The sequence below is a fragment of the Hippoglossus stenolepis genome, chromosome 17, assembly GCF_022539355.2.
Source record: "Hippoglossus stenolepis isolate QCI-W04-F060 chromosome 17, HSTE1.2, whole genome shotgun sequence".
Classification (NCBI taxonomy): domain Eukaryota; kingdom Metazoa; phylum Chordata; class Actinopteri; order Pleuronectiformes; family Pleuronectidae; genus Hippoglossus; species Hippoglossus stenolepis.
The window spans coordinates 21,230,521-21,249,802 of NC_061499.1; positions in this window are offsets into that span (position 1 = coordinate 21,230,521).

The following is a 19,282-nucleotide window of genomic DNA, read 5'->3' on the forward strand; positions in this document are numbered from 1 at the left end:
CCATTAGTGAGTTTGTTTGCAGTGTCTTGCTAAATACAAGGACACATAGAAATACAATTCCAATTCCTTGTGTATACATACATGTTTACTTGTGGTCTCATTTTGTACAGAAAGCCTGATGATGAGAGGGAAACAATGTTACGACCCATCCTCTGTTGACCAAAAAGATTCAGCAAATTTTTGGGTCATCCAGCCATTGGTTTCCAAGATACCTTGTTATAAACCACAGTGTTGATAAAGGGCATTATTTGTCCTTGGTGGGGGGGCGAAAGGAAAGAACAGAGGCTGAAAATATAAGGAGTCGTACAAACTGACTTTGGCCCTGGTGCTACTGGGACAAAAAGTTTAGCGGGTAAGAACTAGGGCATGAACCCACATCCACAAATGATGCACTGGGATTGGGAGTGATTATTTGTGGCCTGTACAGTGTAAATAAAATCTGACTTTTATTTTGCCTCTGTTTATCAGGGGGGGGGAGATGATGAGATAATCCGGATTGTGAAAATTGCTGGATTACTCAGAAAGTCATCACAATGGGAGGTGATTGAGACTTTGCAAAAACGCAAAGCGCCTTTCTGTCTGACAAGGAGTTGACGCAAGTACAGATCATCACGCCAGATATGGCAAAAAGTAATTTAGACTTTTTGAATTTTAACAGTTATTCCGTGCTAAGAGCCGTAACAATGGCTTCTGTAATCCTCACCCTGCCTTCATTCAACATGCAAGGCATACATGATTGAAAAGATTATGGTGGGAGTTATTTGATGAAAAGTGCTGGCATATGTGTGCTGGAGAATAACCACATCGGTTTGCTCATGTGCAGGACATGGACGGTGTTTAACTAGAATCTTGAAGCTCGAATTATGAACAGAAATCATCTCCATTATCACCGCTCCTTTCATCTGTCCAAACCAACAGAATCCTTTCCATCTCAAGCTCATCAGCTCATTTGTGATATGCTGGAAATTAATTTCAGTCCGGTCCTGCTGACAGTGATAGAGCACATTCACTAATTATATTGTTACCATAGTGACAGTGTGGGACAAAGCGCGATGCCACAGGTTTCATATCTAATGAACTATTTGTTCCTTTCCAATGATATCTTTTCCATCAGATTCATCTAGCATGTGAGTATTCCAGTCTATGAGGTATCGTGTTTACACTGGTCTTGCACTAGGCTGTGTACAGTTACACACCAACAATAAAATACTTTAATTCAAGTCTGCATGAGACTTTTTTGGCACAGGGTTGCTTTAGTTCAATCTACAGCAGCTTCGGAAATTATTCAGACCCCTTCTGCACACTTAATTACCTTCTCCAAGGAGGGTGTGTTTTCTTTTCGTTGGTCTGTCTGTTACCAGGATTTTGTCAAATCTACTGGATGGATTGCCACAAAATCTGGTGAAAGGATGTGGTAAGGGTCTGGACAGCCCCTCTACATTTTAGTGACGAAGATCCAGGAATTTTATTTCACTTTTTCTGCAGCGTTTGCCAAAGAATTTTTTTCAATCAATAGCGGTAGCAGGGTTGCACCTGCAAGCACACAAACATCGCTCTCACAGGCACAAGATACCAAACGATCTAATGGTCAAAGGTCAAGGTCATGATGACCTTATGTTCAGGTAAATGTGATATATAGGAACATTCACTTTGATGACCTGATTAGAATTTGGAGGTCAATGGACAGGGTAATTGTGATCTAAAAAAAATGTGATTGTGTTTTCTTATGAACACCTTGAAAGAAAGTGTTCTGGGTGGTAGCAAGTCAAAGTCACAGTTGTTCCACCAAAATGTTTTGGCCTCACATCTTCAGGATTCAATCTCTCAAAATTTGGACCAGGTCAAAGGTCACAGTGACTGGAAAAACTGTAAAAAGATGAAAACGTCAATGGTTGGCAGAGGCATGCAAGTCAATCAATCAATCCAATTTTATTTGTATAGCCCTTATTCACAAATCACAATGTGTCTCATAGGGCTTTAACACAAGTGCATTTATGCGTGTGTGTGTGTGTGTGTGTGTGTGTGTGTGTGTGTGTGTGTGTGTGTGTGTGTGTGTGTGTGTGTGTGTGTGTGTGTGTGTGTGTGTGTGTGTGTGTGTGTGTGTGTGTGTGTGTGATGCTAAAAACTAAATGGACGTATTAACTGGCTACTGATGCAGACAGGATTCTTTCCAGTGCTGCTGATGATCAGTCAATACACACGTATATAACACAGTATGGAAAGGGGATATTAACAGAGATTGTTAAGAGCATTTCATCTGTCTAACACTGGCTGTCTGTCGTCTGAGTCGAGCTTCACCGGACTTTGAATAGATCTTAGAATTGCTCTTTGTGCAGAAGCTATAGTGCTGCTTCAGCAGACTGATACCAGTGCTTTCCATGGCTCAATTACTATCAGTCACTATATAGCAGAGAGCCTCCAGCTTAGTTTAGCATCAAAAACATGGAGGCACACATTCCTGGCACATGGCGTCCTTATATGAATGCCGTATTTCTACCTGACATTTGTTGTAAAGAAAGGTAAAATAATTGCCCCTGTGGGACCTGTCTAGAGTTGTTAAATCCTGTTGTGTGTGTTACAAACTCTTTTGCAGTGTTTTGTCTTCTAATAATCCTTAAATTCATTAATCTATCACATCAGGTCCTGATCCTGTTTCATTGTCTCACACCAGTACTTCAACAACACACTCCCACCAACACAGCCCACTTTTTTATTACAATGGACTGCTGATTTGTCAGCTTTAAAAAAGTGCCTTCTTGAAGCTTTCAGCTCATGTCAGGATTCATGCTTGTCCTAAATGAGTAGCTATTTATTTTCTACTGGTATTTGTGGGAGTTTAAATTGTTAACTACTGTCTCCAGGAATTAGCTGCATACCTGCACTCTCAACACACTGACTAGGGTTCTCACCTTTGTCTGCCTACTGGCATTTTATCAAACTAAAGCTGCTTTCAGACATGCACTGAACTCTGGAAAATCTCCTGATATTCCTCCGAGGGGCTCTATGTGAGAACTCAAATGTCCGAGTGAGAGGCTTTGGACATTCTCCGGAGTTTCTCCTGCCAGTGCCCTAGTAAAAACTCTGGATAATGTCTGACCGAGCTCATTTGAGAATTCAACAGGAAATCACAGTGAGCGTGTTGATGACATTTTGAACACGCGGTGGTCACAAGACAGAAAAAAAACTAATTGAATACAAATATATCTCAGGACGAAAAAGAGGAGTCACACATGTAGAAGACACAGACAGAGATGTGAAGAGAGTTCTTGGTAATGCAGCTGTTGATGTGCTATAAACAAAAACATGTGATCTCCACAGGGGATTTAATATGCTCCGTCCTGCCTCTGCATGCTTTGCCACTGTTCAGCTGAACACTCCGACTATTTATTGGTTATAAACACTGGCTAACATGTTTTCCCTTTGAGGAGCAGCTGTGTGACACTGCTCAGTAACCACAAAGTACAAATCAAGCCATATGAAAAGTTCATTTTGTGAATTATATTGTGACTATATCATATTGTGAGTATTGCAAAATGTGCTGAAAATGTTCGAAAACTAATAATACACAACGTGAAATAATTTAGCTATTCACGTCCTTATTGTCCTATTATTGTTATTGGTGTAGCTGCAAGATAAATAATTATATTTTACTCATTCACTCACATTACATTGTACTTGGCATTATTTTCAATGATAATGCTAACCATTTTCATTGATCAGGGTTATTGTGGTACATTAACAGATGACATCACTTTAACCCAGCACAGACCTTCTGCATTTCTCAAATTAAATAACTATATCCTTAAAGGTAATTAACTGTGATTTTAAACTCAAAACAACAGACAACACACATTATGAAAATTGATCTGAGAAAGCCAAATAATAATCATCACATAAAGGGTTATTTCACCTCCACGAAGTGCAATTATAAATACATTAAATGTTTCTTTTGTTCTCCCTCTTTTGTTGGAGGTGCACAGCCATTGTCTTATACAGAACCTCCAGCATTTCCCATTATGCTGATAGCCAGCTCTCTCCAGAAAATGTAAAACAATGCTTGTGTCATTTATATGTATTTGTGTCATTTATGTATAATTTGATTAACACAAACATTCATAAATACAACCACGTGAATTTATGTGTGAATATGTAGTGGTTTCATTATTTTTAATAATTGTCCATCAAATGCACACTTGACTTTGATCCTTTTTGAAGAAAGGTCAAATCCCAAACTAGGCTAAATGTGCCCATGCTCTTTATAAGCTATTAGATATTATTAGATTTTAGCTGATGGTTAAGTGTGTGTGTGTGTGTGTGTGTGTGTGTGTGTGTGTGTGTGTGTGTGTGTGTGTGTGTGTGTGTGTGTGTGTGTGTGTGTGTGTGTGTGTGTGTGTGTGTGTGTGTGTGTGTGTGTGGTACTGGTTCTGTGCTGGATAAATATTTATCAAGTGCTTCTGCCTCCCAGTTAAACACACTCCTGATAGAAGGGATAGAGTAGGAGTGGAAACAGATATTGAAATGGTGGAGCTGGGTGTGAGAACTACAGCTACAACTGAGGAAGCCCTCCCTTGGACAGCTTTTTTATGGGGTGTGGGGAGATAAACAGAGCAGCCCAGGGCATGATGGGAAAAAAAGCTTTGTAATAGCAAAGCATATTCTCCTGTCCTCAAGTGTAGCTTACCATATTTGCATCTCAGCTGCATGTGCTTTGAAGATTCAAGGATTGCTGTGGTTCTGGACATGTAGCAGGTTTTTCTGTTCCTTTATTGACAAACAGTGTTGAATGTACATGTTGGCACTACTGTACTGTATATGTTTAAACTGTGATATGTACAGCCTGAATGATGAGTCATGAGTTAAATGGGTTTTGCTTAATCATCATTTCACCTTTTGTTTATAGTGTAAATGGTCACACAGTCTGTGCTCTTGAGGATATGTGGAGCATTGCATTTGTTTATTTGCCCTGTCCATGCGAAATATAATGAAAGCAAAGATTTAGCCGCTGAGTAATTAAAAGTATTGAGAGACTCATCGTCTGCCATTACAATGTCTGCCATTACAATGACAAATCTCTAAACTTAAGGAAAGCAAAATATAGAGTACCTTCATGAGGAGGGCAAAAAAATCAAAGCAGTAAAATGAGGAATGTTACCACCATGCAGAAAATGTGCACATTTTATGTGCGCAAGTTAATTATGCCACTTCAGAGGAGCTTGTGAAAGGATAAGGAAAGCTGCATAAATTTAGCTGTAATCCAGGCAGGCAGAACTCATTTGCAGGGATGGTCTTATCTGGGCACTGCAGCTTTCTCACAAAATTAACCTTGGATATTTGGGCCCAATTCAGCCAGCGTTTGATTCTCTCTCTCTCTCTCTCTCTCTCTCTCTCTCTCTCTCTCTCTCTCTCTCTCTCTCTCTCTCTCTCTCTCTCTGTGTGTGTGTGTGTCCCCACCCTCCATCCCCCACATTACTCACACACATTGCCTGCATAAACCCCTCCCCGTATGCCACTACACCCCTCCTCCCCTTCATACTCCCTTTTTGTTTATCTCTCTCTGTATGTTACAATGTGTGAGTCAAAAGTTTATTGTTTCAGTTTGTGTTGAAACAAATATGCATCTAAGAAAACCAGATATATTCTCCAAGCAAATTATAAATATAATAACAAAATAACATAATAACATAACATAACATAATGAAAATTAAGCAATAATCCATATGATGACAAAGTCTGAAAAGAGAAGGACCTAGGACAGAGCCATGTGGAACTCCATATTTCTTTCATGCTAAATGTATGAACTGTAAACAAAAGAAAGTGAGTGTAAAACAGTATACTGTGTATATATATATCTATATATACAGGTATTTGTGTGTGTGTGTGTGTGTGTGTGTGTGTAATATATAATTTAATTAATAGGCTAACTAGCAGTCTACTGCTGCCTAGCAGTCCCTTTGACATTCTTTGGTTTCCTTGTAAGAGTAGTCAGTCAGATCTCACTTAATGTGTAAATAATCAACTGTATTAAAATCAGAGTCAAGTGGCACAACAAATCATTTTTAGGTATTTTTTATCTTTTTAGTGATTCATGAATCCTTATACTGTGTTTCCTCTCCCTGACAGGAATAGTTCCCCATTGGGGCATATTGTATCTGCCTTGATCTTACAATCAGTGCTATCATACAGTATGGTGCTGTATGCTGTCAACTGTATTTAGTACCAAAGTGACAGCAATCATAAAGTATAATAGGCCGTGAATAAGTCATGAGCTCACATGATGCAATAAATCTTGTCAGCATCTGGGCATGGACCCAGTGAACTTATATTAGTTGCCTTTATCACTGTAATTGAGTTCTGCAAGAGAGAGACACTTTCAAGGCAGTCAAAATTATTGAATTGTCATTTGTCTTGCTGCAGAAGTGTTTTTCCTCTGATGCTGACAAGGTAATCTTCCTCGAGGTGCTCTGAAAGCAAGCTATTTTTCTGATGCTACCCATAATCCTCACTGCTTGCTCTTCTCACATCATTTTGGCAGTGCGTCATCAGGAGACTGATGGTTCTGACAACGTCACCTGTCCCCATCTGTAACACTAATGTCCCTGTCAGGTGTTGCCAGCAGAAAACATAAATCAGCCCCTCTGCCAGGCTGCTAATGGGACAACTCCTAATGTATGTATATCCCCACTCACATTCATTCTGTATGCTGGAAACATATGCTAATCATGGCTTGATGTCCGTGCTGCATGAGGCTTCAACGTCAGCCAAAAATCTAAATGAAAGATATTAGCTCTCACATTTATACTCAAAGTATACCTGAAGTTTTGTATGTCTTTGAATGAATCTTCCATTTTGAATTCGAGATATACCATACAAGTAGCCATGTTTAAATTTCACTTGTTACCTGGTTTTAATGTGGAAGATTGCGTGAGACTTACCAATGAAAACATCTACCAGTGTCTCATAGATGATCTTGAATAGCTATTTTAGCCGTTTTTTTAGCTCAGGTTTGGTGTTATGGCCTGCAACATTACCCTTTTGTTGATTCTTGGTGCTTTTATCAATCTGTTTTCCAGCAACAGCAGGTAGCCGTTTTGGGTGAAATAATCAAACCTTAAATGCTTCTCATATTCAGATTGTAGCCTCAACCAATTATCTAAATCAGATTTTAGCCTCACATTTCCCCCTGTTTCTGCAGATCCCAAAAAATCGGGGAAAAAAGATCCACGAAACCGTGTTATTGTGTTTTCTTGCTTTTCGATTGTTCTCATCTTTACTCCATTCACAGGTGTATGTAACCGCATGAGGACTGAGGAGAGGACTGCTTCCTGTGTTTACTAGCTTATGTCTGCTAGCTGCCTAGCTGTTGTTACCTTATTCGTTTGGAACAGTCATGTGTGATTATTATTATTATTATTACAACCATCACTACTTGTCTTCACTAGAACAATATCATACATTTAAGATATGCTGCCCCCAAGTGGCCAGAAACAACAGAAAACACCTTAAAAACCGAGTGTCTTTATCTTGACATATGTCGCTTTTAGACATGACCTCCGTCCGGAGAATGTTCAGAGAATTGGGTCTGGACTTTCAAAGACGTTTGCCTTTAGAAATGTACAATGCAGCAGGAGGTGCTTTGCTCAGATGATTTCAGAACAACACAGAAGTGTCCAGAACGTTTAGGTGAGGGGTGGCACAGCGTGTAGGGGCAGGATGTAACGTATTCATTCTGCTGCGGAGATCACGTGTTTTAGTTTACACCACAGTGAAACCGGCACCGACTTTTTCATCCGGATATATTTGTTTTGTTTATTTTTTTTCCAGTTTTGCATTTGTCGCGCGTTAGAAGCATCATTAACACCCCCACTTGCTCTGTGTTCTCACATCGGCTCCTCAGGATTTTGATCGGTCTTAGGACAGTCCACAGAAAGTCCGGAGACTCTCACTCAAACATTTATTTTCCCACATACAGCCCCTTCGGGGAGAATCTCCAGAGTTCTGTGCATATCTGGCTTTACAAATCATGCCAATATATTTGTTACATACATTTGTCATCATATCAGCAATAGCTTTTGTAGTTTTGCTGCTTTGCTTCCTCACATACAGCTGATATTGTTATTTAGAGACTTACTCACAACCAGTAAATGCAGAACAGTCACTGCTTTGATCCCACAGGTCAACCACTCACCTTTAAGTGCTTTGACATTTCAATTCGCCTCTTACCTCAGAAAAGGGTCTTCAATCGAATGGACTGCTTCCAATCCTCTCAGAAATTTCTACGTTAACTTGTATTTTTTTGTTTTAATTGTGATACACAGGCACTGTGGCTTCCACACTGCTGCCTCGTCTACTCATCAGGGAGTTATTAGTCACCATATGAGCTGAACTTCATTCTGCTGGAAGTGAAAATTCATTCCTAATCTTGTTGAGAAATTGTATGAACTCAAAAGAAGATTGTTTAGGACATAATGTTCGACATTGGAACATATTTGCTGAGCATGACTTCATGACAAAATGAAAGCTTGTCTGAAGAAAGATCCACCCATTAAAGTTATTTTCTATGGAGGTACAGTACGTGCATAGCAATGAAAGGAATGAAGACAGTTCCTCGCAATTTTTTTCTCTAATTGGACTGAAATTAAGTGGAAGAAATTGTGAGACAATTAACTGTGCTTTTTTATCAGGGTTGCACAGTCTGAAGGAGGTTCAGTGGTGGCCCGCCTGCGCTGCCAGCCACAATCTTTCCCACTGCTTTTCACAGCCTTTGTTTATCTCATTTTTCAATTAACCTCCACGATTTAACTCCCTTCATAAAGCCGGGTACATGTTTGCTCCAAAGAACAAATAAAATGGTCTCTTTCTCTCTCCCTCTCTCTCACATGCGCTATCTTTTCTTTTTCTGTCTCCGTCTATCCCTCCGACTCCCCTCTCTCTTGGCTGCGGTGTTCTTTCAGCCCAGGATGCTGAGCTTCACAGCGCCTTGCAGGGTTTTAGCAGGCATGAGGCTGTATGTGTCAGATTAAAGAGAGGAAATCTGTGGCGTGCAGGGAGAGCTTTGTAGATATGGCAATTTGGTGATAACTTCCTCTTCTCTGCAGCCTCCCTCCTCCCCACCTCCCCCACCCCTCTACCGCGTGCCTTCCATTTGGAAGAGACCACTGGAAGGAGGGCGATCTGCTGCTGCTGCTGATGCTGCTGCTGCTGGAAAGCCTGGACAATCTTTTCCCCAGATCTGGTCCATGCTGCCAGTTATCAGACGGATTGGAATGCATGTTTATTTTATTCTGACTGTCTCCAGCTTTTATTTCGAACCAAACTGATGATGAAGTTTAAACTTTAATTAAAACTTGCTACAGACAATCTGTCCAACTAAAAATGATTTGCAACTAAATTAGGATGTGTCTCTCCCTTACATCGATACCTTCAATCAAGCCTATAGATTTTACACCACTGCAAAACAATGCCACCTAACCTCGGAGGTGAGGGATCACTCCTGCTCCAACACTGGTTCAAAGAGACTGAACCCCAGGACACAAGTAGGCTACGCTGTGATTCATCATTACTAATGAGGAAGGAGGCCCAGGAAATACACAGCAAATCAAAATGAATTAATTGCCTGAAGAACATACGGTAGTAGAATAATTGCATTGCTTGTTTTCGGTGTCACTTGGGTGCCATTCCCTTTTGCAATCAAAGGCCAGTTTGAAAATCAAATAGACTACCATCTTGGGGCTGCACCACTTCTGACAAGGCTGATTGAATGAATGTATTACCCAGTGCCCAAAGAAACGCACATTGTTTGTCACAGTGCCCCTCCCCATTCTCCTCCACTGTAGGGGGAATGTTTATCAGTGCAGCAGGTCCATGGTTATGGATGATACAGGCTCGATGCAGCGAAGTCCCACCCAGAGGAGCCCGAGTGCTGCTTATTTCAGCAGAAAGCTTCTGTGGAGAGAAGGCATTTAGCAGCATAAGCACAGGACATGGTGGATGTGATGTCAACAGAGGGTCTTTAATAGATCAATCTGACCCCCACAGATAAATATGGGGTTTTATGATCTTGAACAGTGCACCGGTCCTGCTCCCACTCAGCAAGTCTGAGATTCTGGAGGAAATTGCCCTCAAGAATTAAAGGTGACGTGTCTGGTAAACATTCGAGGGTTGTGATACACAAACCATCATTCACTCTCAGCATGTTCATTAAATGATCCTCATTCAGTAAATATTCTGGTACGATTTTGAGTAAATGTGTGTTTGTTATATCAGTAACATCTATCACACTGACATACGTTCACAGAGCACTTTATTAGGGACATCTGTACACATGCCTATTCACACAAATATCTAATCAGCCAACGATTGGCAGTGATGCAATACATAAAAGATTTTGCCTTTCAATAACTCTGTGAGGCACGGTCACGACTGGCCATTGGTACAATCGGGATAAATCCCAGAGGGCTGCTGCATCAAATGGCTTGACCTGCAAGTGTGTTTATCAGGTTTCCTTAAGTACCCGTCATTCGGGCTGCCCAAGAGAGTGTTCTGCCAATCCTGATCAAGTGTTAACCCCCACCCTCACGACCTGATCATTGTTTTGGAGGCCACTCCATGTCCTCGTTGTTGTTAAGGCAGGGGAATTCCTCCCTCACATTTGTAAAGCGAGGTGGCTCCAGCTCTGTTCAGCAACGATGTAAACGTGACACTTTCTGGGCGGGTGGACACGTACAGTTTCACCCCTCTTCCATGCTGTGCAATCTTTGAAAGCAGGCAGGTGACCATCATGGTGCTATTAACCCAGAAACACCAGGGCTGTGTCCCAAATCACCTACTAATCACAATAGGCCAATAGTCTACTGTATAGTGAGTTTCGCCATATTGTAGTGGTGTCGGAATGTTTAGTGAAATGCTTTATATGCTATAAAGGGCAATATTGTATTGTTTCACATAACATGTCATGAAAAATAGTGTCCAACCGATGGTCACTAACCGAGCGATATAGCTATACCATCATGCTTTGCTCTTGCGGCAGGGAGACGAGAGGAGAGAGGGCAGCAGGTACAGCCCGACCTGTCGTACAAATGTAAATACGAGCAGAGCATCACAGCACAGACTGCGACAAAAAACTTTTTTTCTACATTTAAAGATGGTCAATAAACATGTTTTTTACCTAAACATTTAAAATTTACTGTGGGATATTCCATCGGCCAAATTTGTTGTTGTTGTTGTTGTTGTATGTCATAATCCTGTGACAATTACATCATTACCGGCGCAGAGAAAATGTGCTGAGTAGTGTCCAAACGCGTTTTTTTTCTTTTTCTGATAAGCTCACTATATAGAAGCTGCTTTATATAGAAGATATGGTATAGGAGTTAATGAATGAGTGGGTGATTTCAGACAGAGCCAAGGACTACACCTTAGTTTTATAAGCTATACACACAGCACGGCTATGCTAACAATGCTAACTCGCTGCTAGCTGGTATGCAAGTCCACTGCAGTGTGCTGTGCTTGGGGCAGGGAGAGTGAGCGGAGCACTTAAGTTATTTTTACAGACGCCCATTAAAATGTGGTATTTGTAACATACAATTAGAAACAGCTACTAATTTATAATGAGAAAAAAAATGAAATAGTACAGCTTTAAAGAGAAAGTAATACAGCGAGTCTAAGTTCCTGACATAGTTTTGTGCCCCCATAAGATTTTGTCATAATTCAAATTGCACATGATATTGTTATAGCAGATATCGCATTAAACTTGTAGTTGCTTGGTGAAAGTGCCTGGTTACTGATCTGAGTGTTTAAAGTCTCCCAGCTCTGTTCACACTGATTCTATTCACGCACAACCAGTGAAGAAGAAAAAAACTGCAGCCAGAGACTGATTACCACTCAGGCATAATCCTCTTTCCCTGATTTCCCCTGATTTTGCTCTAATATATATGTGTATAAGTATATAATAGGAAGGAATTATTCAAATAAAACTGCTCAGTGGAAGTCTGTTCTGTTGCCACAGGCGTTTGGTAGGGAGAGAGGGGAGGAGAGACGAGGGAGATAAATGGGAGGAAAAGTATTGAAATGGGCTCCAAGGTTGTCGCTGATATTTCCCCTCTTCTCTAGCTGTCCCGCCTGCCTTCTCTCTCTCTCTCTCTCTCTCTCTCTCTCTCTCTCTCTCTCTCTCTCTCTCTGCTGCAGTTTCTCCGTTTCCTGTACGATGGTCGACATCTTAGCTTCTTTAGCTCATATCCTAGTTAAGCTTGGTAATTGACTCTGGGCTGTTTGGGCTGATCTCCTTAATCAGACTCTTGAGCAGGGAGCTCTCAGCCTGCCGAGCTCACACCCCAGCTTTGAAGTGATGACTGATAGGCCGCCGATAGTCGGTCGGAGCAGTTTGCATTCATTTGTAGGAGCGTCCGCCCCACATCAACATGGTTCAGGAGACAGGGAGCCGATGCTTCACGTGCAGGTGTATTATAAAGAGAAACAGCCCTGGAAGTGACGGGCGTTATATTATCGTTATAGTGTCCTTGCCTATAGATCTGCAGTAGATTTATTCCTGCTCCGTGCTAGGAACAGCTCCACACAGCTGCCTTGTCTTGGTCTTGTTAGCCTGGATTACAATGGCAGGCAAGGGGCCTTGGTAGTAGTGAAGAAGAATTTAAAATGTAAGGCAAATTGACACATACAAGAGAGTAAAATACAGCAGAAATGAATGTTTCTCTTGTTAATACTAATACTAAATCACTGGATTACCTCTATGAAGCCCCTATCCTTTCAATTTGTATATTTAGTGGTGAATACAGAATGCAGTGATAACCACAAATTTACCTGAAGCTAGATAAGTTAGATTCTGAGAGTCCAGATTTTATTTACATTTTTTTATTCATTTCTTTCCTTTTGTTTTGGAGATTATACTTTAATGTATGCATGTGTTGTGTATGTGTATTGATTAGGTTTTTGTTTGTCCTATTATTGCCTTACTTACAAAAAGTATTCATTCATTTTAATTATCAGTTTGTACGTTCAGTCAGTTATTATGCATTTGTTCATTGTGTGAGTTACTGATACATATATTTACATCTCAGGTTGTGTTTAGGTTGTAAACAGTATGTGAACACCCCAGCTAACGACTTACTGAAGTCATGTTGCTCAGATCCCATTTCATGACAACTTCACACCTGAAAACCAGGTCACTCTAAAGGGTTGTCTGAGTTTTCCTTGCCACTGTGTAATTCTTATTTATCTCTTTTCATATCTGAATCTTCTATTTATTCAGTCAGACATTCATTTATTCATCCTTACATGCATCAAAATTCATTGTATTCATCCATCCATTCACAATTTATTCATTTAATCATGCATTCATCCTTGCATTGATTCAACCATGTATACATTTATTTTGTCCATCCATTTAAATGTCATTTACTTATTTTAATATTCTTGTAATGTCTTTGTGCCCATATTAGGGCAAAGACACACAAAGGTGACAAAACAATGTCAACTCCTCTGCAGTTCAGTGCACATTAAGTGTTAACAGCCTCAGAGCTAAACCCACGTGGGTGTATCAAAGGACCGTTAGTGCCTTCTGCATCACTTCATACAGGTATTGGTGATATTTTGTGCATGTGTATATACAATATTTGTCTATTTACACATGTATATTTATTTACTTTAACATTGCATAAATGAAACGAGTTCATACAGCAGCCGAAGGCATGTTGCTGCTGGGGTTGGGTCCATGATGATGACGTTGGGTGTATGGTGGTGATGCTGGGTGCGTGGTGATGATGCTGGGAACGTGGTGGTGCTGGTTGTATGGTGGTGATGCTGGGTGTGTGGTGATGATGCTGGGAATATGGTGATGATGCTGGGAACGTGGTGATAATTCTGGGAACGTGGTGATGATGCTGGGAATGTGGTGGTGCTGGGTGTATGGTGGTGATACTGGGTGCGTGGTGATGATGCTGGGAACGTGGTGATGCTGGTTGTATGGTTGGTGATGCTGGGTGTATGGTGGTGATACTGGGTGCGTGGTGATGATGCTGGGAACGTGGTGGTGCTGGGTGTATGGTGGTGATACTGGGTGCGTGTTGATGATGCTGGGAACGTGGTGGTGCTGGGTGTATGGTGGTGATGCAGGTAGAAAGGTGTAGCGATGGTGCAGCTTTGTGTATAATCCCTGATCGACAAAAGCCCTGCCACTGGCAGTTCATTTTGCCTCTGTGGTATCAAACTGTGTTACCACCTTCTTCTGCAAATGACATGCTGTCCCTCCAAAGATGTTTATAAAGGGAGTGATAACAGCTCCAAACATCTGGATATTCTGTTATCCCTGTTATCATTCTGTTATCGCTACAGTGAACGCTAAGTGACGTGAAAGTAAAAGGTAACAGGTGAAGAAGTTGTGCCCAACATTTGTTTTCCCTCTTCCCAAATATATTCATGTGTAAAGCGATTAATATTAAATTATTCTTTACATTCATTGAATATTTATACAAAGAGCACCTTAACACCACTTCATATAGAACTTCATTGTCGAGCTATGTGTAGGGCTGTTTACTCCACTATCGCTCTCTCTCGCACATTAACACATTGACCTGTCACAGTCATACTTACCATCACTGGCATTTGGAGAATTTCCACCAGCATTAATAGTCAAATAAAACGTCCATTAAGCTTTTTTTACTATCCTCGGTAGGCAGGCTGGCAGAATTCAGCATAAACACCCCTACCACCCCCACCCCCACCCCCGACCCCAGACCCCCACCCCCACCTCACCCTACAGATCAGCTCCAAAACGTAATCATCTTGAGAAACCTTTGGAAGTAATAATCCCACCAAGTTTGATGAAAACCTGCCCATCCATTGTTGACTTAATTTGTACACACACACACACACACACACACACACACACACACACACACACACACACACACACACACACACACACACACACACACACACACACACACACACACACACACACACACACACACACACACACACACACACACACACACACACACACACACACACATATTAACAGAAAGGGGAGAAGACAATGCCAGCTCACATTATAATGACCACAATACGGGATGCTATGTAACAGATTTCAAATGTAATTCTTCGTTGACTTGATTTTAGATTGATATATCTATGTTATTTATTGAGTCCTCTTTTAGAGGCAGCAGATAAATAACACAGGCAGGTTGAGACATTGCCAGTTCATGACAGATGTGTCCAGGGTCAGTTGCCGAGCGCAGCACATAAAGGAAAGCTCCCAATGCTCACTGTATGTTTGGAGCCATTTCACTGATGTGTTGTAACATGGAAAACACTGCTGCAGCTAATAAAAGTAATAGCTAATGGACAGGTTGGATTTAGGGAACATAATGAACAGGCATTCACAAGAACAGTATTGTTTGGCAGTGCTTGCTAAAGTGCTACAGCTTCATAAAATCTTCCCCTGGTTGATTTTATTAGCTGCAGCTTCGATCACGGACACATTTCTTTTTTTTTAACACAATCTCATCCCACCATCAACTGCATTTCAAAACAAGATAACCGTTCATTCAGGGTTCTAATTACACTGGTTATTAATAACACTGACAGGCACCATCAAGAGATGCCTCTAGCTTCCACTGGAAATAACATGAACAAAGGAGGATGTTACCCTCATATTTTCACTGGGGAAGGGGGTGGATGTCATGTGACTTCTGTGGACGGAATAATGTCGTTCAGAGGAAAGCAAAAGCAAAATATATCAGGTTAAATTCCTTATGCTGACTATATGATACACAATTTTCTCTTTTAGTTCGCCGTGTGTTTTTCATCAGTACTTTTCATGTAAGAATGATTTAAGGGGGGGGGGGCGACAGCGTCATGTGACGCTACAGCTGTGGAGCCAGGGAATGAACTCCCTTTGGAAGAGCTGTCTAACAGTCAGCAGATAAAGAGAGAAAACAAAGCTGAGGCGGAACCTGCTGCCAGCACCAAGCTTTACTCCACCTGCCAATTAACTGATTGTGGGCAAGTGATCAGCAGCGGCTGGCACCCCAACCACTTCTACATCTTCCGTGTCACAAACTGCTTAAATCTGTTGTTCTCCCCACAAATAGAAGTCGACAAAATTCAGTTTCCCTTAACACACATTTACGTTTCTGTTTAGAGGCAAACGCCGAAGCTGCTGTTCTTATCCACAGCAACTGACAGGTCCAATAAACTTTAGAAAGTGACTGAGCCTTCTACAGGCAGCATGACAAAAATATGAATGACACCACTAACATTTGTTGTACAATACTTTTCACATCTGGCCACTCATTTCTCTAGTTTTCATTGAATTTCCAGTGAACAAACACACAAGGTACAGAGATAAACAGTAAACTGCCCGATGTAACATCATAAAAAGTTTCATGTGAAAAGGATTATGACATGGGTTCACTAGTTTTCCTGCAGCAACATCAGTAAATGCATTCCCTGCAGGTGCCCCCGCTCGTGTACAATCCCTCTGTCTGTACAAAGGCAGAGTTGGAACTGACTGCAGTTGATTTTCCGTGCATCCTGTTTTTATTGCATATTTAAAGTTTGCATACTCAAAATCCTGAATGGAAAAAATCTTGAAATATCACATAAAATATTTTTACAGTGAGCTGGGGTGAAAAAGTATCAAGAACATAAAAACAAAGTCATAACATTCACATAGTATTACTATAGTGTTCACTATAGCAATGCATGAAGAGGAAATAGTGCCAGATCTGTGTCAAGCTTTAAGGAAACCGGACTTTATAATTAATGCATAATAATAATAAAAGGTCATATTCCCATGATATTTGATTATATGATATTTTTTACATTGCTTTTCACCGTTGGATGTGTGGTTTGTGTTCTCTTTTAGGACATGCTCTCTCATCATTTTCTTCTTCAGTGGTTTTAATGGAATCAGCAACACCAACAGTTTGATATCTGCTATTGTTGGCAAAACAGCAGTGGAGGGTAAAATGCTTTCATTCACATATTCCACGACTGATATTGAACAACTGTCAACTGTGAGCTTGTAGCAAACTACTGGGATCTTGGTACATTGTAAAGTCAAAGTTACAATGTAAAATGATTCCAGTTCCACTGATCAGACATCTGAGTAACAATAAACACTAATAAACACAGACCTGCATCAGTAAAGACGTGGACACGACATGGCTCTAAAAAGAACTCAGGTTTCAAAAACGGCTTAAGAATAAAATCTAAGTAAGACAACTCAGGTTCGAAATGTTAATTGCACAAGCAGAGCATAGAGATTGATGTCTAGGCTCTGACTCCATCACTTCTCCAGTTAAGATTATATTAATATAATGAGGAGTGGTGAGCAAATGTATTTAACCCCCCCTGTTAAAGCCTACATGTGGATGCTGGGGCGGTGGAGGGGCTGAATGGAGAGGCAGCTAAACTGATGCAGGGCAACAGAGGCATTGAAAGGGAGAGATGGGAAATCTTTGCAGCTTAACTAGACCACCAAATTGGGAGGGTGTGTAAGATAGAGGGCCGTGGAGAGTGAGGCATGTCACACGATTAGAGCAGCGCAGGTGGAGTTGCCTGTCTGGACTAGCGTCGTGTTTGTTAGGCCTCAAGAATGTATATGGTCTGCCACACTAGCATAAACTGCTCCGCTTTGTTAACCAGCTAGTCACTAAGTCTGTCTGTACACTGGTGCTGAGCAGGTGGCGTACAGTGGGTTTATAAGAGCTGCTGGGAACAAGGTGGAGACTGAGGTTGTAGGTGAAAACTGAAACAAAGAATTGTCAGTTGATCCATTATGAATATAAATATATGTATTAGTGCAGCTTTGGGATCCAATGTATTTTCTTCTATTTTCTTGTTTTTTTCTAATTGCATCTTTCGTTCAAAATTATTTTCATAGAGATACTTCAGTAGGAGTATTTCATATATTTTTTGAAATGTTTTTCACCCCACAAATGTATCTGCAGAGCTCTTTTAGGGTCCTGCTCCCCAAAACGTGCTTGAGACAATAATGTAGGCAGATGAAATTGTCACTAATTGTAACAGAACAGTTAAATAAATAAAAAGGGACATTTCGGCAGAAACTATGGGAAAGTCATGACCCCAGTATTTCAGGACCCACATCAGTCTGACAAGGTTAAACGGTTTTCTTAATTAGGGTTGGGGGTGGGGGGGGGGGACAAGGTTTTTTTTAATTGTGTGTTGAGATATATTAAAGCAGCAATTTTTAAAGCCTGTGAAAAGGTGGCTTAGAATCTGAGAAAGAAACCATATTTAAGTATTATTTAACCCTCATGTGGGTGTTACAACTCAACTGATCTGACTGTCGCCTTCTGGTTCTGATCCAAGTGTTGACACTTCCTGATCGGTGAACCCAACATCTTTCTGTTGTAACTCCCAAGTCATGTTATATGTTGATGTCGTATTCATTTTCCTATAGTCAGAAGCTGAGGAAATGTGTTTTTCTGGGCCTGTATGTGTGCGTGTGTGGGGGTTAAACAGTTCTGCTTAGTGAACTGAAAATGTGAAATTAACAAGTGTGTGTGAGAGAGGATTTCGTCCCACAGATCAGTGGAAGCATGGCACCGTGTGTAAATTCTGTGATGCTTCATTCTCTATCGGTACGTTGAGATGTCGGGGGGGTTTTTTTGCTTTTATTTGCTCTGGCTTACATCAGCCTTCAAGTTAGCTGTTAGTTCTACTGCCCTCTGCAGGATATCCGCACACACCACATATAAACATGCACACACACACACACACACACACACACACACACACACACACACACACACAGCACACACACACACACACACACACACACACACACACACACACACACACACACACACACACACACACACACACACTCTCTTCATCTCATTCAAAGTTCGGCACAGACCCATGACAATTAATCACACAATGCAACATAACACACGCTGCATGGTGTTCCTTGGGCCCCTAAATGGGGTAAATAACCTCAGCACTCACCATGCAGGGAGACGTTTCGTCAAACAAATATGATCAAAACAAAACTAATGACGTGTAAATTGTTTATGATGTACTCTGAAATGAGCATGGCCCAGCACAATGTCTGGGAGTAATCATAGACACGAGAGAGAGACATAATCAGGAGGAAATGAATATGAACATAGGCGGAGTGCACTCTGACACTCTGCGCCGTGTTGGAGCGGTCTGAAGGTGTGCGACACAAATGTGTTGTGTCTGACAGCGAGAAAACATGTGGTCCCTGCCATTTGTGCTCGGTGAGAAAAACGCTGTTTGA